The sequence below is a fragment of the Brachyhypopomus gauderio genome, chromosome 16 (genome assembly GCF_052324685.1).
Source record: "Brachyhypopomus gauderio isolate BG-103 chromosome 16, BGAUD_0.2, whole genome shotgun sequence".
Lineage (NCBI taxonomy): Eukaryota > Metazoa > Chordata > Actinopteri > Gymnotiformes > Hypopomidae > Brachyhypopomus > Brachyhypopomus gauderio.
In genome coordinates, this window is record NC_135226.1 from 7,412,526 (window position 1) to 7,431,030 (window position 18,505).

The 18,505-nt window shown below is 43.5% G+C and overlaps 3 long non-coding RNA genes and 2 pseudogenes across 3 annotated transcripts; 3 read left to right on the forward strand and 2 right to left on the reverse strand.

Moving 5' to 3' along the window:
- Positions 1-2,031: 2,031 nt before the first annotated feature.
- Positions 2,032-4,229, forward strand: LOC143477198 (uncharacterized). The gene is made up of 5 exons (XR_013121499.1): positions 2,032-2,190; positions 2,635-2,721; positions 3,400-3,441; positions 3,581-3,668; positions 3,869-4,229. It is a non-coding gene; the product is annotated as an uncharacterized LOC143477198 (long non-coding RNA).
- A 1,409-nt stretch (positions 4,230-5,638) lies between these two features.
- Positions 5,639-6,835, reverse strand: LOC143478349 (GTP-binding protein RAD-like; annotated as a pseudogene).
- A 1,863-nt stretch (positions 6,836-8,698) lies between these two features.
- Positions 8,699-10,211, forward strand: LOC143478052 (uncharacterized). The gene is made up of 3 exons (XR_013121684.1): positions 8,699-8,827; positions 8,976-9,142; positions 9,316-10,211. It is a non-coding gene; the product is annotated as an uncharacterized LOC143478052 (long non-coding RNA).
- Positions 10,212-13,053: 2,842 nt separating this feature from the next.
- LOC143478064 (uncharacterized) lies at positions 13,054-15,274 on the forward strand. Its single transcript, XR_013121689.1, has 5 exons — positions 13,054-13,212; positions 13,657-13,743; positions 14,434-14,475; positions 14,615-14,702; positions 14,903-15,274. It is a non-coding gene; the product is annotated as an uncharacterized LOC143478064 (long non-coding RNA).
- LOC143478063 (GTP-binding protein RAD-like) lies at positions 14,907-17,864 on the reverse strand (annotated as a pseudogene).
- Between the last annotated feature and the right edge of the window lie 641 nt (positions 17,865-18,505).

The following is an 18,505-nucleotide window of genomic DNA, read 5'->3' on the forward strand; positions in this document are numbered from 1 at the left end:
TTGTGAAGAGTTCCGCCTTGCTTTTGTGTTGTGTTTGTGGCACGGCGTGGACCAGGGCTGTCTGCCCTGGGAAAACTCTTCGTGTCTGTTGTTTGTTAGTTTGTTTGAAGAGCTCCGCCGTGTCTGTGTTTGTGGCACGGCGAGGACCAGGGCGTCTTCCCTGGAAAGGCTCTTCATGTTTTGTGTTGGTTAAAACGTGTGTTCATGTCGACGAATGTGTGGATCAGTGTGCGTGCTCGTTATGTTTAATGTTACATGTTTTGTGTGTGACGCGGTCGCCGCTCGTCACTGTCGCCTCGCTCCCCGTGTGTCTTGTGTTAAATGTGGGGAGCGACTGCGACTCTGAGCGGCGCGCGTCACTGTGTGTTTATGTCGAGTGCGCATGTGTAGGTCCCGTCTGTCTGTTTGTGCACCGTTTTTGTTTGCTTGTCTAGTCTTTGCATGTGTGTTGTGTCCTAGCGTGTTGTCAACTGTTTGCGTGTAATTCCACGCATGCTCCTCCCCGTGAATGTGTGTTTGGGGGGGGACCGGCTGTGGTCCCGTGCCATGGGGTGTGGCATGGAGGGCGTCGCTCCTGAGGGAGGCCCTGAATAGGGTAGGGCGCGTTTGTGGTGTGTGTGTGTGTGTGTGTGTGTGTGTGTGCGCGTGCTGTTCTCTGTGCAGGTGCTTCTCCTTGGCGGTGTTCCTGGACCTTGTGGGGGTCTCCACCTGGCAGGAGCCCTCTTGTGTTGTGGGGTGACCGGAGCCCGGTCATGAAGAGCCCCTCCCTAGAGGGCTGGGGCCCCCGGATGTTTGGGGACCATGGGGCTCCGGTCTGAAAAGCTCCTGCTGAGGAGGGAGATCCTCCCTCCTGCCCGGGGTGACCAGGAGGCCCTTGGGGCTGCTCCCTAGCCCGCGTTGGGGGTGCTCTGGGCCTCGGTCTCTGGCGCTCCTGGGTTGGGTGGAGGAGTCCACCTTGCGAGGAGAGGCCCCGGGAGGGGTTGGCTTCCCAGGAGGCTGGGGTGACCCCTAGCAGAAGGCAGGGGTCAGCTCTGGGAGGAGGTAGGTCCAGGAGGTGAAGTAGCCACGCCTTGGAGAGGTAGCCTGCACACACACACACATACACGAGGGACGAGAGAGGAGCTGTAGCCCCTCGTCCTCACACCTGTGGGGCTCACCGGCTGAAGGCCGGTTAGGGCGTGAGGGCCCTGTGACCGACTGGGGCGTGGTTTTGTGTTAACGGCCCGGTCGGTCCAGGGTCCCGCCCGGGGAGGCGAGCTGAGTAATGAGTGTTTTTGTGTTTCAGCTCCCGGACTCAGGAGGTGTCCATGCCTGTCCCTGCCTTCCTGCCCCTTCGTGTTTTGTGTGCAGCCGCTGTGTGCCACACACCCAGTGGAGGGGAGTGCGGCTTGGTGGGGGGGGTCTGTCACGGTGAGGCGGCCCTCTACCGGCCGCCTCTGTCCACAGCGGCTGTTGTTGTTGTTGTTGTTTGGTGACGTCATGTGCGTCCCTCAGGTATGCAGAGCCCGTGATCCGTCTCACCTGAGGGTCGTTTGTTTGCCTATATATGTCTTGTCTTTGTACCAGTTGACCGCTGCTCATTATATCCTTAATTTGGAGATATTGCACGGGTTTTAAGTTTGCACACTTTCTATTAAACCATCAGTTTTCCCTGAGACTTGGCGTGATCGCTTCCTTTTAGTTGCTCACCCCCGCCCGTCACAATTATTATCATAACTATTATTATAAACTGTTATGGAAGCAGTGGTGGATAATGTAATTGTAATGACAATATAGCCATTATTTTACTTTATTATTATTCTACTTTACAATGTTATTTTATTATATTTTACCATTGTATGTACCTTATGCTTTGGCAATACAAATGTACATATTTGTCATGCCAATAAAGCGCCATTGAATTGGATTGAATTGGATTAGAATGTGGAACATAACACTTCTTACACTGCCCTGATGTCATAATAATGACACATATGAGGATCATTCCATGTACACTATAATTTCAGATCAGATTGTGTAGTGTGACGCAACTGACCATGTTTGCCAAAATGAAGTGTCTCTGGTGTTGGTGTGCAGGGGGAATCCAGGACGAGTCAACAGACACAGACATGAACAAGGAGTCCAGAAGAGAAATCAAACTAAAAGCTAAAAGAAAAGCAAAAGAGGAGACAGAAAACATCATTCCCTTGAGTGAGTGAATGAGTACAATGTTAACAACTTATTTTGTGGCATGTATAGGGACTTATTTAAGGTATTTTTCTTTGAACACAGTTCAGTAAAGCTCAGTATCAGTAAGGTTCATGTAAATGGTTTATTCACTGTGTATCTTTATGCTTGTAGCAGTACTGAAAGTCTTTCCCTTTAGAAAATCATTAATAAATTGCAATAATTAGAATTCACAGGAAACAAACACAGTTACATGTTACTCCTAGGTAGCGTTAAGTAACTTTGGAGTTCATTATTATGGGTCAGGGGCTGTACTGTGATACTGATCACATCACCCTGGTAAAACCTCTATTAATGGCAATACCAGAAAAACAAGCATCAACACAGCTCAACTGAAAAACATTCATCTGACATTCTCATGTAAAATTGATTAGTGTATGTTGAAGAACATTTTTTTTGTTGTTGCAGAAGCTCCTGTGACCGATGATCTGGATAAGATGATCGATGATCTCTTCCACTTTCTCCAGGACTATTCTTCTGACCTTCCACCTCTAGGTGATCAAGAGACATTCATACAAAATCCCATACTGAAAACACATTTGCTAATTTACTGACATCAACTTGTTCAATACTTATTAATATCAATACCATAGAAGTTTACATTAACACATCAGCATCAGTACGATTCATGTAAATGGTTTATTCACTGTGTATCTTTATGCTTGTAGCAGTACTGGAAGTCTTTTCCTTTTGAAAATCATTAATAAATTGCAATAATCAGAATTCACAGGAAACAAACACAGTTACTCCTAGGTAGCGTTAAGTAACTTTGGAGTTTATTGCTAGAGCCATTAAGTGAAAAATAAGAGAAAAAGAAACAGAAAATAGGTCTGTTCTATAGGATTTCTCTTTTCTTTCTATTTTTGTTGTTATTTTTGTCTGTTTTGTTCTTGTCTTTGTTCTTTTTTGTATTTCTCTGTAAAGCATCCTTGGGTACTTTGAAAGGCGCTATATAAGTGGAAATTATTATTATTATTATTATTATTATTATTATTATTATTATTATTATGGGTCAGGGGCTGTACTGTGATACTGATCACATCACCCTGGTAAAACCCCTATTAATGTCAATACCAGAAAAACAAGCATAAAAACAGCTCAAATTAAAAACATTCATCTGACATTCTCATGTAAAATTAGAGTATGTTGAAAAAAAAAATTTTGTTGTTGCAGAAACACCTGTTCTGGACTTTTCTTCTCATCTTCCACCTCTAGGTGATCAAGAAACATTCATACAAAAAACACATTTGCTAATTTACTGAAGTTTACATTAACACAGATCAGCTGAAAAATATTCACCTGTTATTACCACACAATATTTAATAAGGGCTTCTTGAAAAAAATTTTTTTGCAGAAGGAACTATGAAATATGTGTTCTCGACATCTGTCAGGAACCCTCACAGGCTCCCTTGGACAAGACTGAGGTCTCTTGCACCCTGCATGTAGGTGACCAAGAGACATTCATACAGAATCCTATGCTGATTACACGTTTGCTAATTTACTGACATCAACCTGTTCAATAGCTAGTAATATAAATAAGAGAGACTCTTACATTTACAGAAATCAGCTGAAAAATATTAACCTGTTATTACCATTTAATATTTAATAAGGGCGTGTTGAAAAAAAATCTTTTTTTTTGCAGAAGGAACTTTGAAAGGAACTCTCAACGAGTCCTGTCAGGAGATCTTGCAACTCACCTCTAGCCTGTTCCTGTGTCTTCATGTTGTTGTTGTTGTTGTGGTGTTTGTCCCTCAGGTGGGCGGAGCCCGCGATCCGTCTCACAGTCTTGTTGTTGTTGTTGTTGTGGTGTTTGTCCCTCAAGTTGGCGGAGCCCGTGATCCGTCTCACAGTCGTATTTTTGTTGTTGTTGTGGTGTTTGTCCCTCAGGTGGGCGGAGCCCGCGATCCGTCTCACCTGAGGGTCGTTTGTTTGTCTATGTATGTCTTGTCTTTGTACCAGTTGACCGCTGGTTATTATACCCTTAATTTTGAACAAGTCACGGGTTTTTGGTTTACGCACTTATTCTATTAAACCATACATTTTCCCTAAGACTTGGCGTGATCGTTTCCTTTTTGTTTCACTCACCCTGCCCGTCACACATGCAAGTCTGTCAACATCGACTTTTCATCATCAGTTTAGGCTCCCATAATCCCTCATGTTCTGTTTTTACAATATAAAATATACAAATATATGCCTGTTCAGTTGTCTAGTCCGTGGGGTTAGTGTTGAAAACACAGCTTGTGGTCTTAGCAGCCTAGGAGGAGGCCGACAGAGTCCGGCTCTCTCAGAGCACTGTGAGGTTGTGGCAGGTCTTGGACTTTTGTCGGAAGGCCATCTTCTTGTTCTTCCGGGCAACCATGTGGCCCAGGAAGCATTTGGCCTTTTTGCTGACTGCCCTCTGTGTGGGGTGGGGGGTAACAAAAAGTGAACAGGAGGGGGAGAAGGTGGGGTGGACACATGAGAATCACAAGTGCAGGTTAAAGGTACAGGGTTCCCACACCTTGGTTAACATAAAATTCAAGGACCTTTCAATGACTTTCCAGGACCAACTTCCTCAAATTCAAGGACTGCACCTGCCAGCATTTACCTACTCTTACCCCTGAATATGTTATCAAAAAACGATGTTAATACAACGCAAATTCAAAAGACTGAATGTCATTTCAAGCCATGCATCCTGAAATTTTTTGTGCATGACATTAAGCGCTGATTCTACGAAAACTTCACTCACACTCAACATGACTGGCAAGTTAGCGATGCACATCTGAGATGACGACATTCACGTAAAATGGCTATAGTTGTTGAAGGATCAACAACTACCTACAGGAAACACTTGCTTTCGGTGCTGAACAAACAAACAAATTTCTCTACAGGAGAATGACCAAACTTTGCCAAGTAAAAGTCAGCATAAGCCCTGTAGAATCAATGTAATTTTAAATGAACTTGTGCTGGCAAAATAATGACATGTTGACAGTAGACAAATAATAATAATAATAACAATAATACACATATGCATATACACATACAGTACATACATAAAACAGAGGAGCAAAGCCATATAATGAGATCAAGGACCGTCAAGGACGGCTGTCTTTTATGCCTGTTTTCAAAAACTTTCCAGGGCCTTGAACTTATTTTTTCAGATTCACAAACTTTCAAGGATTTCAAGGACCCGTGGGAACCCTGAAGGTAGCTCTGCGGGACTTGAGGGACATTGGTTTGTCATCAGGGGCTAATCTCCGGGAAGAAGCAGTGGCCGTGTTTATTTTGCCGAGTCTACCATGCATCAGTCAGCTAGCGGCGGCTAAACGCTTGCAGCTTTCACCTCAGCTGCCTAGGGAGGGGGGGACATGGGGGCCTATCTTCTCAATCACATGGTTTAAGGAGCGAGCCCCCTGGAAAAGATGATGCGCAACTAACCGTCTACTGACAATTCTCTGGAGCGCCCCAGGTCACTCTTGTTTCCCACCAGGATGACGGGGATGTTTTCCGACTGGTGCGCCCAGCGAAGCTGTATGCGCAGCTCCGAAGCCTTCTCAAAGCTGGACTTGTCCGTCACCGAGTTTACAATGATGTAGGCGTCGCCCATCCACATGCACTGATCCTTCAGCCACTGGCTGTTATCCTGTGGAATGGCACCCGGTTAATACAAAAGGCGCAGAACGCTCTGTGGCGTATCACCAATCCTGTGGTTTTAGGTGGTTGTTATCAGCGAGTGACTCGCTCACCTGTTCCCATATGTCCTACAAAAGCAGATTTGTCTCTTCTTCGTTGACGATGATTGACCTATCATATGTGTTTCCTGATGGGAAGAAGGAAGTAAGAAATAAGAACATTTATTCTGAAGTACTCAGCATCTCTTATCACATTGTGGTACCAGAGTCACCTATCCCAGTATCTAGACAGTAGGATTTTGACAAATCATCCATCAATCTGAGCCCTGACCGTGGAGTTTTCCTTTAGAGCCAGTGTATTAATCTTTTACACCCACTCTGCCTGGTGTTTGACTACAACTACCTAAGCTCTATTTGAGTAATGGGTGCAGCTGTGGCTGGCTGGAAATAGCAGAAATCAATACACCTTTACCTGCTCTCCCATATGACCCATTACACTGTCTGTTAGTCAGACCAGATTGTGAGGTCCTTGAATTAGCTTAATCCCATGTCCTTGGAACATGTTCTACTAAAAAGCAAGCATTATCTCGCAACAACAAAAGTGCCCACATTGGCACCAAGACTTTACCTGTCTCCTCTGAGTCGTGACTGTCCTCAACTCCACCAAATATCCTCGCCAGACTGGACTTCCCTACGTTGAGCTCGCCAAGAAGCACAACCTTGTAGGTGTGTCCATGGGAGTCGCTCCCGGAGGAGATGACAGAGTCGGATGAATCAGACACGCAGCTGTCACGGTGCTGCTCCCCGGGACCGTAGGAGGTGCAGCGCGTGAGTGTGGAGAGCTCGGCGCTCTGCACTGAGGGCATGGTGGAGCAGAACTCGCGGTGGTCCACTGGTATGCTCCTCCGGTGTAAACTCTGCAGGTTGAAGGGAGGAAAGGGTATACTTCCTCTCCTTTTATCCATGTTCCGCAACTTGTCTCCTTTGTTCAAAGTCATGATTATAATATAAGCAGTTTGTTAATATTGTTTGTCCCACTAAGTAGACAGCCCATATTAGCCTACATTAAATAAACTTATTTATTGTTTCTGTTCTGACATATCCCAGCTGCCAATATCTATAAACATAGCAGTTTTTTACAGATAAACATGCCAAACCTGCCTATTTAAAATATATAAACTTAGATGTATATTTGTCCAATGTCTTCTTTCCAACGTCTGAACTCCAATGGTCAAGAAAAATCCGTTTGGTATAGCTCCTTTCGTTTCTCTTCTACAGTGCGGTTCGGTTATGATCAGAGATGAGACGGAGCCCCTTATTTATTGCCCGGTAGGATCGCTGGCGTCAAAAAATAATCAGAAAAAAACAGCAGATTGTTCAGATTTAATGTTAATAAAAATAAAAGATGTTTTAATAAATATATAAAAAGTTCTTACCTCTGGTGTCATGACCTCTGAAACGAAGGATGTTCTTTTTAAACTTGATCGGTCATATTTTAGGACTGCAAAAGTCTTCTCAATGATGGCTTCAGTCTAAAAAAAATATGAAATAAGCACAATATTCAGTAATTAAATTGCTGGAGCTCTTAAAAAAAGGTAAGCTCTACTAAAATGACAAAATAGTGTATTATAATAGCGTATAATAAGAGTATTTAATTAGCTCACTATTTTACACCTTGGTCCATGAACATGTTCCTGGTTTAAAACATGGACCTTCAAGTGTTTTAAAGGGCTTGTTGATAAAGTAGGTGTACTTGTAGCCGGGTAAACTATGTGCAAGACAGGTATCCAAAGTATCCAAGACCAGGACAAAGAAAAACAATATGTCAGGCTAATATCTAAACATGTCTTTGGACTTTACCCATGTTTTAATACAAATATTTACCTGGTTTTCTTCAAAGACAGAAATGTTTCCATCTCTGAGCCTTTTCATTTTCAGGTCAAAAGTGGGGTTTTCAAGCAGGAACATTCTATTGGACCTCAATCTTCTGGACTGCAGGTCTTTTTCTAGTGTCTGCAAACAGAAAAAAACATAATTTTATTAGTGAATTTGTGAAGTGTAATGATGCTTATTGATGTAAATACACCGCACAACATAACATTAGACTTCTTTTCCTGCTGATTATTGGGTGGTATTCCAGATTTTAAATTTTAGTTCAGAAATTGAGTGCTGAAGAAGATTTTCTTTACTGTAACTCACTATTTTTTTAGTCAGTGTAAGACTGTTTTTCTATTGTGGTTTAATATAAATTACCATTGGTGTTACCATGTTTGCCATTAATTAATGAATCTATGGCAGCCCATAGCAGTATTATTTGACCTATTCAATGTTTGGTGAGTGTGACATATTTCTTTGACATTACAGGTACTGCAGAGTATTTGATGCTGTGCTACTGATCACATTAAGTACTTTCATTTATTTTAGTAAGTACATTTATTGAATCATAACAGTCAAGTTTGCAATTATGTTTTCTTGTCAGATATGTGCATATCAGTGTAACTGCTCAGTTGCCTATGTGAGACACGTGAAAATTCACAGAAATATGCACAATTTAAAACTGCAGTGTTGTATCCCTAATTGCAAAAGGACCTTTCGAAAATGTCACCCAGCTTCTGATGGCTCATTTCTCAGAGAACACCACAGGACTAGTTCTTCATGCAGATCTAAGTTTCCATTGAAAAAATACACTCTACACATGTGTGTGTTGTGTGTGTGTATGTATGTCATGTGTCAATTTATCAAGGGTTCACACACAAAGTTGTAATTTGCTGTATTTCAAAAGAATTTGACAGGAAATTTTTTTGTGATGTTTCAGGTAGAACAGCAGGACACTGTATTCAGCGCTGGATGGTCAGCCTTGAGGGCCATGTAATATGTGAGGGGATCCAACCCACCTTCTTGACAGGGCTTGCTGCCTTATTTTCTATCTTCTACATCTTCAATCTCGAATACCAAGAAGAGGCCTCATGCACTCTTGAATTCATCCAAAGGTTAGGTATTTTCACTAAAACATGTGTTTCTTATCTCTTTAATGGTATACTATTGTGAACAAAACATTTTCTGCTTTTTGTTGTGTTGTTAATGTGAGTTACACAAATTGAGTTTTACACTGTCTGAAGAGACACTATTATTTTTCAGGCGCTTCATTGGTATAAACCCTGAGTGAGGCACCAAGGCTGGACGGGGCAAAGACTTGTCCAAAAAAACTGGCAAAGCCACCAGCAAAAAGATGACAACAGTCAACCCACATGTATCCACTCTGCTGAGAAGACTGATGGACTTTCACTGGGACTTCATTTAAAATGGTGAGATTATTCAGTCCCATTGCACACACACACACACACACACACACACACACACACACACACACACACACACACACACACACACACACACACACACACACACACACAAAGACACCAGCTTGTCTCATTGCTTTAATTCTTTTTCCCTCACAACCTTTCTCTCTCTCTTACAGGGTAGAAAGTCTGAATTGCTGTTATTCACGCACCTCACCTGGTCCCTCAACACAAGCTCCATAACAAAGCCCAGCAGCGTCTCTACTTCCTGTAGACTGAGGAAAGCACACCTTCCACCTCCCATCCTCACCATGTTCTACAGAGGGACTGTAGAGAGCATCCTGAGCGCCTGCATTACCGTCTGGTTCAGGAGCTGCAACATCTCGGAGCCCAAGACCCTACAGCGGATAGTGAGGATAGCCGAGAAGATCATTGGTGTCTCTCTCCCCTCCATCAGTGACATCTACACCACACGCTGCATCCGCAAAGTCACCAGCATTGTGGAAGACCCAACCCACCCATCACACGGTCTCTTCACTCTGATGCCGTCCGGCAAAAGATACAGGAGCATCCGAGCCTCCACCTCCAGACTCTGTAATAGCTTTGTTCACCAGGCAGTCAGGCTCCTCAACTCCCAGACACAGAACTGACACACACCAACACTGATCTGACCCCACACACGCACAAAAAGACTGCACTGAACCCCCCACCAGAAATAGTTGCTGCTCTCCCACAGGACCTATTAACTACCTCAGAACCACTGTGTTCATGTATGTTCCATATGATACAGTATATCACTCATCTCAGACACCACTTAGACCACATTGCACTGTACCAGCTCTTTACACCATCATGTCTCAATTGTCTCTGGCCTGTTGTATTTATTGTAATGTTTTGCTGTGAGATTGCCCTATGCTGCACATTTTGCACAGTCTTGAACTGCTACCCTGCCGCACTTTATGTTGTCTGTTGTACTGTCAATTTGTGTTACACCATGGTTGCGGAGGAACGAAATTTCGTCACACTGTGTACCTGCACTCTGATGTAATGACAATAAAAAGCCACTTGACTTGAAGTTTGTCTGGATTGTTCCTGTTGTTTCATTATCGGAACTGTTATGTTGTGACTAGTTTCATGTCAACATTTCCAAGTCTGAATGCCTTGTTCTTTTATTGCACTATTTTCAGTCAAAGGGTTGTGTTGTTGTTTTTTTGTTTGTTTTTTTTTTTTTACAAAGAAGGCACTATTTGAATGTAGAGAATTTAAATTATGTTAAAATAAAAGGCAAAGTGCATTAAGAAGCTGTGTTTTTTTCACATTGCAATTACATACTGCTAAATTCACAAATCACATTCTGTTGTAGTTTGTAGATTTTGTTGTAGTTTTGTAGAGTACTACTATTATTATCATAACTATAATTATAAATGTCAGTTATGGAAGCAGTGGTGTATTATTATTATGGTTACTATTAATACTTTTACTACTATTATTGTCACGGTGAGGCGGCCCTCTACCGGCCGCCTCTGTCCACAGCGGCTGTTGTTGTTGCTGTTGTTTGGTGACGTCATGTGCGTCCCTCAGGTGGGCAGAGCCCGTGATCCGTCTCACCTGAGGGTCGTTTGTTTGCCTATATATGTCTTGTCTTTGTACCAGATGACCGCTGGTCATTATATCCTTAATTTGGAGATATTGCACGGGTTTTAGGTTTGCACACTTTCTATTAAACCATCCTTTTTCCCTGAGACTTGGTGTGATGGCTTCCTTTTAGTTGCTCACCCCCGCCCGTCACAGAATGACCAGCCACCCTTCGGAAGCCGCCGAGTCTCTTTTTCTTTCTCCTTCGTTCGTGGTCATGTCTCGTGGTAAGTGTTTGTCTGCGTGGTGTTTTGTGAAGAGTTCCGCCTTGCTTTTGTGTTGTGTTTGTGGCACGGCGTGGACCAGGGCTGTCTGCCCTGGGAAAACTCTTCGTGTCTGTTGTTTGTTAGTTTGTTTGAAGAGCTCCGCCGTGTCTGTGTTTGTGGCACGGCGAGGACCAGGGCGTCTTCCCTGGAAAGGCTCTTCATGTTTTGTGTTGGTTAAAACGTGTGTTCATGTCGACGAATGTGTGGATCAGTGTGCGTGCTCGTTATGTTTAATGTTACATGTTTTGTGTGTGACGCGGTCGCCGCTCGTCACTGTCGCCTCGCTCCCCGTGTGTCTTGTGTTAAATGTGGGGAGCGACTGCGACTCTGAGCGGCGCGCGTCACTGTGTGTTTATGTCGAGTGCGCATGTGTAGGTCCCGTCTGTCTGTTTGTGCACCGTTTTTGTTTGCTTGTCTAGTCTTTGCATGTGTGTTGTGTCCTAGCGTGTTGTCAACTGTTTGCGTGTAATTCCACGCATGCTCCTCCCCGTGAATGTGTGTTTGGGGGGGGACCGGCTGTGGTCCCGTGCCATGGGGTGTGGCATGGAGGGCGTCGCTCCTGAGGGAGGCCCTGAATAGGGTAGGGCGCGTTTGTGGTGTGTGTGTGTGTGTGTGTGTGTGTGTGTGCGCGTGCTGTTCTCTGTGCAGGTGCTTCTCCTTGGCGGTGTTCCTGGACATTGTGGGGGTCTCCACCTGGCAGGAGCCCTCTTGTGTTGTGGGGTGACCGGAGCCCGGTCATGAAGAGCCCCTCCCTAGAGGGCTGGGGCCCCCGGATGTTTGGGGACCATGGGGCTCCGGTCTGAAAAGCTCCTGCTGAGGAGGGAGATCCTCCCTCCTGCCCGGGGTGACCAGGAGGCCCTTGGGGCTGCTCCCTAGCCCGCGTTGGGGGTGCTCTGGGCCTCGGTCTCTGGCGCTCCTGGGTTGGGTGGAGGAGTCCACCTTGCGAGGAGAGGCCCCGGGAGGGGTTGGCTTCCCAGGAGGCTGGGGTGACCCCTAGCAGAAGGCAGGGGTCAGCTCTGGGAGGAGGTAGGTCCAGGAGGTGAAGTAGCCACGCCTTGGAGAGGTAGCCTGCACACACACACACATACACGAGGGACGAGAGAGGAGCTGTAGCCCCTCGTCCTCACACCTGTGGGGCTCACCGGCTGAAGGCCGGTTAGGGCATGAGGGCCCTGTGACCGACTGGGGCGTGGTTTTGTGTTAACGGCCCGGTCGGACCAGGGTCCCGCCCGGGGAGGCGAGCTGAGTAATGAGTGTTTTTGTGTTTCAGCTCCCGGACTCAGGAGGTGTCCATGCCTGTCCCTGCCTTCCTGCCCCTTCGTGTTTTGTGTGCAGCCGCTGTGTGCCACACACCCAGTGGAGGGGAGTGCGGCTTGGTGGGGGGGGTCTGTCACGGTGAGGCGGCCCTCTACCGGCCGCCTCTGTCCACAGCGGCTGTTGTTGTTGTTGTTGTTTGGTGACGTCATGTGCGTCCCTCAGGTATGCAGAGCCCGTGATCCGTCTCACCTGAGGGTCGTTTGTTTGCCTATATATGTCTTGTCTTTGTACCAGTTGACCGCTGCTCATTATATCCTTAATTTTGAGATATTGCACGGGTTTTAGGTTTGCACACTTTCTATTAAACCATCAGTTTTCCCTGAGACTTGGCGTGATCGCTTCCTTTTAGTTGCTCACCCCCGCCCGTCACAATTATTATCATAACTATTATTATAAACTGTTATGGAAGCAGTGGTGGATAATGTAATTGTAATGACAATATAGCCATTATTTTACTTTATTATTATTCTACTTTACAATGTTATTTTATTATATTTTACCATTGTATGTACCTTATGCTTTGGCAATACAAATGTACATATTTGTCATGCCAATAAAGCGCCATTGAATTGGATTGAATTGGATTAGAATGTGGAACATAACACTTCTTACACTGCCCTGATGTCATAATAATGACACATATGAGGATCATTCCATGTACACTATAATTTCAGATCAGATTGTGTAGTGTGACGCAACTGACCATGTTTGCCAAAATGAAGTGTCTCTGGTGTTGGTGTGCAGGGGGAATCCAGGACGAGTCAACAGACACAGACATGAACAAGGAGTCCAGAAGAGAAATCAAACTAAAAGCTAAAAGAAAAGCAAAAGAGGAGACAGAAAACATCATTCCCTTGAGTGAGTGAATGAGTACAATGTTAACAACTTATTTTGTGGCATGTATAGGGACTTATTTAAGGTATTTTTCTTTGAACACAGTTCAGTAAAGCTCAGTATCAGTAAGGTTCATGTAAATGGTTTATTCACTGTGTATCTTTATGCTTGTAGCAGTACTGAAAGTCTTTCCCTTTAGAAAATCATTAATAAATTGCAATAATTAGAATTCACAGGAAACAAACACAGTTACATGTTACTCCTAGGTAGCGTTAAGTAACTTTGGAGTTCATTATTATGGGTCAGGGGCTGTACTGTGATACTGATCACATCACCCTGGTAAAACCTCTATTAATGTCAATACCAGAAAAACAAGCATCAACACAGCTCAACTGAAAAACATTCATCTGACATTCTTATGTAAAATTGATTAGTGTATGTTGAAGAAAATTTTTTTTGTTGTTGCAGAAGCTCCTGTGACCGATGATCTGGATAAGATGATCGATGATCTCTTCCACTTTCTCCAGGACTATTCTTCTGACCTTCCACCTCTAGGTGATCAAGAGACATTCATACAAAATCCCATACTGAAAACACATTTGCTAATTTACTGACATCAACTTGTTCAATACTTATTAATATCAATACCATAGAAGTTTACATTAACACATCAGCATCAGTACGATTCCTGTAAATGGTTTATTCACTGTGTATCTTTATGCTTGTAGCAGTACTGGAAGTCTTTTCCTTTTGAAAATCATTAATAAATTGCAATAATCAGAATTCACAGGAAACAAACACAGTTACTCCTAGGTAGCGTTAAGTAACTTTGGAGTTTATTGCTAGAGCCATTAAGTGAAAAATAAGAGAAAAAGAAACAGAAAATAGGTCTGTTCTATAGGATTTCTCTTTTCTTTCTATTTTTGTTGTTATTTTTGTCTGTTTTGTTCTTGTCTTTGTTCTTTTTTGTATTTCTCTGTAAAGCATCCTTGGGTACTTTGAAAGGCGCTATATAAGTGGAAATTATTATTATTATTATTATTATTATTATTATTATTATTATTATTATTATTATTATTATGGGTCAGGGGCTGTACTGTGATACTGATCACATCACCCTGGTAAAACCCCTATTAATGTCAATACCAGAAAAACAAGCATAAAAACAGCTCAAATTAAAAACATTCATCTGACATTCTCATGTAAAATTAGTGTATGTTGAAAAAAAAAATTTTGTTGTTGCAGAAACACCTGTTCTGGACTTTTCTTCTCATCTTCCACCTCTAGGTGATCAAGAAACATTCATACAAAAAACACATTTGCTAATTTACTGAAGTTTACATTAACACAGATCAGCTGAAAAATATTCACCTGTTATTACCACACAATATTTAATAAGGGCTTCTTGAAAAAAATTTTTTTGCAGAAGGAACTATGAAATATGTGTTCTCGACATCTGTCAGGAACCCTCACAGGCTCCCTTGGACAAGACTGAGGTCTCTTGCACCCTGCATGTAGGTGACCAAGAGACATTCATACAGAATCCTATGCTGATTACACGTTTGCTAATTTACTGACATCAACCTGTTCAATAGCTAGTAATATAAATAAGAGAGACTCTTACATTTACAGAAATCAGCTGAAAAATATTAACCTGTTATTACCATTTAATATTTAATAAGGGCGTGTTGAAAAAAAATCTTTTTTTTTGCAGAAGGAACTTTGAAAGGAACTCTCAACGAGTCCTGTCAGGAGATCTTGCAACTCACCTCTAGCCTGTTCCTGTGTCTTCATGTTGTTGTTGTTGTTGTGGTGTTTGTCCCTCAGGTGGGCGGAGCCCGCGATCCGTCTCACAGTCTTGTTGTTGTTGTTGTTGTGGTGTTTGTCCCTCAAGTTGGCGGAGCCCGTGATCCGTCTCACAGTCGTATTTTTGTTGTTGTTGTGGTGTTTGTCCCTCAGGTGGGCGGAGCCCGCGATCCGTCTCACCTGAGGGTCGTTTGTTTGTCTATGTATGTCTTGTCTTTGTACCAGTTGACCGCTGGTTATTATACCCTTAATTTTGAACAAGTCACGGGTTTTTGGTTTACGCACTTATTCTATTAAACCATACATTTTCCCTAAGACTTGGCGTGATCGTTTCCTTTTTGTTTCACTCACCCTGCCCGTCACACATGCAAGTCTGTCAACATCGACTTTTCATCATCAGTTTAGGCTCCCATAATCCCTCATGTTCTGTTTTTACAATATAAAATATACAAATATATGCCTGTTCAGTTGTCTAGTCCGTGGGGTTAGTGTTGAAAACACAGCTTGTGGTCTTAGCAGCCTAGGAGGAGGCCGACAGAGTCCAGCTCTCTCAGAGCACTGTGAGGTTGTGGCAGGTCTTGGACTTTTGTCGGAAGGCCATCTTCTTGTTCTTCCGGGCAACCATGTGGCCCAGGAAGCATTTGGCCTTTTTGCTGACTGCCCTCTGTGTGGGGTGGGGGGTAACAAAAAGTGAACAGGAGGGGGAGAAGGTGGGGTGGACACATGAGAATCACAAGTGCAGGTTAAAGGTACAAGGTTCCCACACCTTGGTTAACATAAAATTCAAGGACCTTTCAATGACTTTCCAGGACCAACTTCCTCAAATTCAAGGACTGCACCTGCCAGCATTTACCTACTCTTACCCCTGAATATGTTATCAAAAAACGATGTTAATACAACGCAAATTCAAAAGACTGAATGTCATTTCAAGCCATGCATCCTGAATTTTTTTGTGCATGACATTAAGCGCTGATTCTACGAAAACTTCACTCACACTCAACATGACTGGCAAGTTAGCGATGCACATCTGAGATGACGACATTCACGTAAAATGGCTATAGTTGTTGAAGGATCAACAACTACCTACAGGAAACACTTGCTTTCGGTGCTGAACAAACAAACAAATTTCTCTACAGGAGAATGACCAAACTTTGCCAAGTAAAAGTCAGCATAAGCCCTGTAGAATCAATGTAATTTTAAATGAACTTGTGCTGGCAAAATAATGACATGTTGACAGTAGACAAATAATAATAATAATAACAATAATACACATATGCATATACACATACAGTACATACATAAAACAGAGGAGCAAAGCCATATAATGAGATCAAGGACCGTCAAGGACGGCTGTCTTTTATGCCTGTTTTCAAAAACTTTCCAGGGCCTTGAACTTATTTTTTCAGATTCACAAACTTTCAAGGATTTCAAGGACCCGTGGGAACCCTGAAGGTAGCTCTGCGGGACTTGAGGGACATTGGTTTGTCATCAGGGGCTAATCTCCGGGAAGAAGCAGTGGCCGTGTTTATTTTGCCGAGTCTACCATGCATCAGTCAGCTAGCGGCGGCTAAACGCTTGCAGCTTTCACCTCAGCTGCCTAGGGAGGGGGGGACATGGGGGCCTATCTTCTCAATCACATGGTTTAAGGAGCGAGCCCCCTGGAAAAGATGATGCGCAACTAACCGTCTACTGACAATTCTCTGGAGCGCCCCAGGTCACTCTTGTTTCCCACCAGGATGACGGGGATGTTTTCCGACTGGTGCGCCCAGCGAAGCTGTATGCGCAGCTCCGAAGCCTTCTCAAAGCTGGACTTGTCCGTCACCGAGTTTACAATGATGTAGGCGTCGCCCATCCACATGCACTGATCCTTCAGCCACTGGCTGTTATCCTGTGGAATGGCACCCGGTTAATACAAAAGGCGCAGAACGCTCTGTGGCGTATCACCAATCCTGTGGTTTTAGGTGGTTGTTATCAGCGAGTGACTCGCTCACCTGTTCCCATATGTCCTACAAAAGCAGATTTGTCTCTTCTTCGTTGACGATGATTGACCTATCATATGTGTTTCCTGATGGGAAGAAGGAAGTAAGAAATAAGAACATTTATTCTGAAGTACTCAGCATCTCTTATCACAGTACCAGAGTCACCTATCCCAGTATCTAGACAGTAGGATTTTGACAAATCATCCATCAATCTGAGCCCTGACCGTGGAGTTTTCCTTTAGAGCCAGTGTATTAATCTTTTACACCCACTCTGCCTGGTGTTTGACTACAACTACCTAAGCTCTATTTGAGTAATGGGTGCAGCTGTGGCTGGCTGGAAATAGCAGAAATCAATACACCTTTACCTGCTCTCCCATATGACCCATTACACTGTCTGTTAGTCAGACCAGATTGTGAGGTCCTTGAATTAGCTTAATCCCATGTCCTTGGAACATGTTCTACTAAAAAGCAAGCATTATCTCGCAACAACAAAAGTGCCCACATTGGCACCAAGACTTTACCTGTCTCCTCTGAGTCGTGACTGTCCTCAACTCCACCAAATATCCTCGCCAGACTCGACTTCCCTACGTTGAGCTCGCCAAGAAGCACAACCTTGTAGGTGTGTCCATGGGAGTCGCTCCCGGAGGAGATGACAGAGTCGGATGAATCAGACACGCAGCTGTCACGGTGCTGCTCCCCGGGACCGTAGGAGGTGCAGCGCGTGAGTGTGGAGAGCTCGGCGCTCTGCACTGAGGGCATGGTGGAGCAGAACTCGCGGTGGTCCACTGGTATGCTCCTCCGGTGTAAACTCTGCAGGTTGAAGGGAGGAAAGGGTATACTTCCTCTCCTTTTATCCATGTTCCGCAACTTGTCTCCTTTGTTCAAAGTCATGATTATAATATAAGCAGTTTGTTAATATTGTTTGTCCCACTAAGTAGACAGCCCATATTAGCCTACATTAAATACACTTATTTATTGTTTCTGTTCTGACATATCACAGCTGCCAATATCTATAAACATAGCAGTTTTTTACAGATAAACATGCCAAACCTGCCTATTTAAAATATATAAACTTAGATGTATATCTGTCCAATGTCTTCTTTCCAACGTCTGAACTCCAATGGTCAAGAAAAATCCGTTTGGTATAGCTCCTTTCGTTTCTCTTCTACAGTGCGGTTCGGTTATGATCAGAGATGAGACGGAGCCCCTTATTTATTGCCCGGTAGGATCGCTGGCGTCAAAAAATAATCAGAAAAAAACAGCAGATTGTTCAGATTTAATGTTAATAAAAATAAAAGATGTTTTAATAAATATATAAAAAGTTCTTACCTCTGGTGTCATGACCTCTGAAACGAAGGATGTTCTTTTTAAACTTGATCGGTCATATTTTAGGACTGCAAAAGTCTTCTCAATGATGGCTTCAGTCTAAAAAAATTATGAAATAAGCACAATATTCAGTAATTAAATTGCTGGAGCTCTTAAAAAAAGGTAAGCTCTACTAAAATGACAAAATAGTGTATTATAATAGCGTA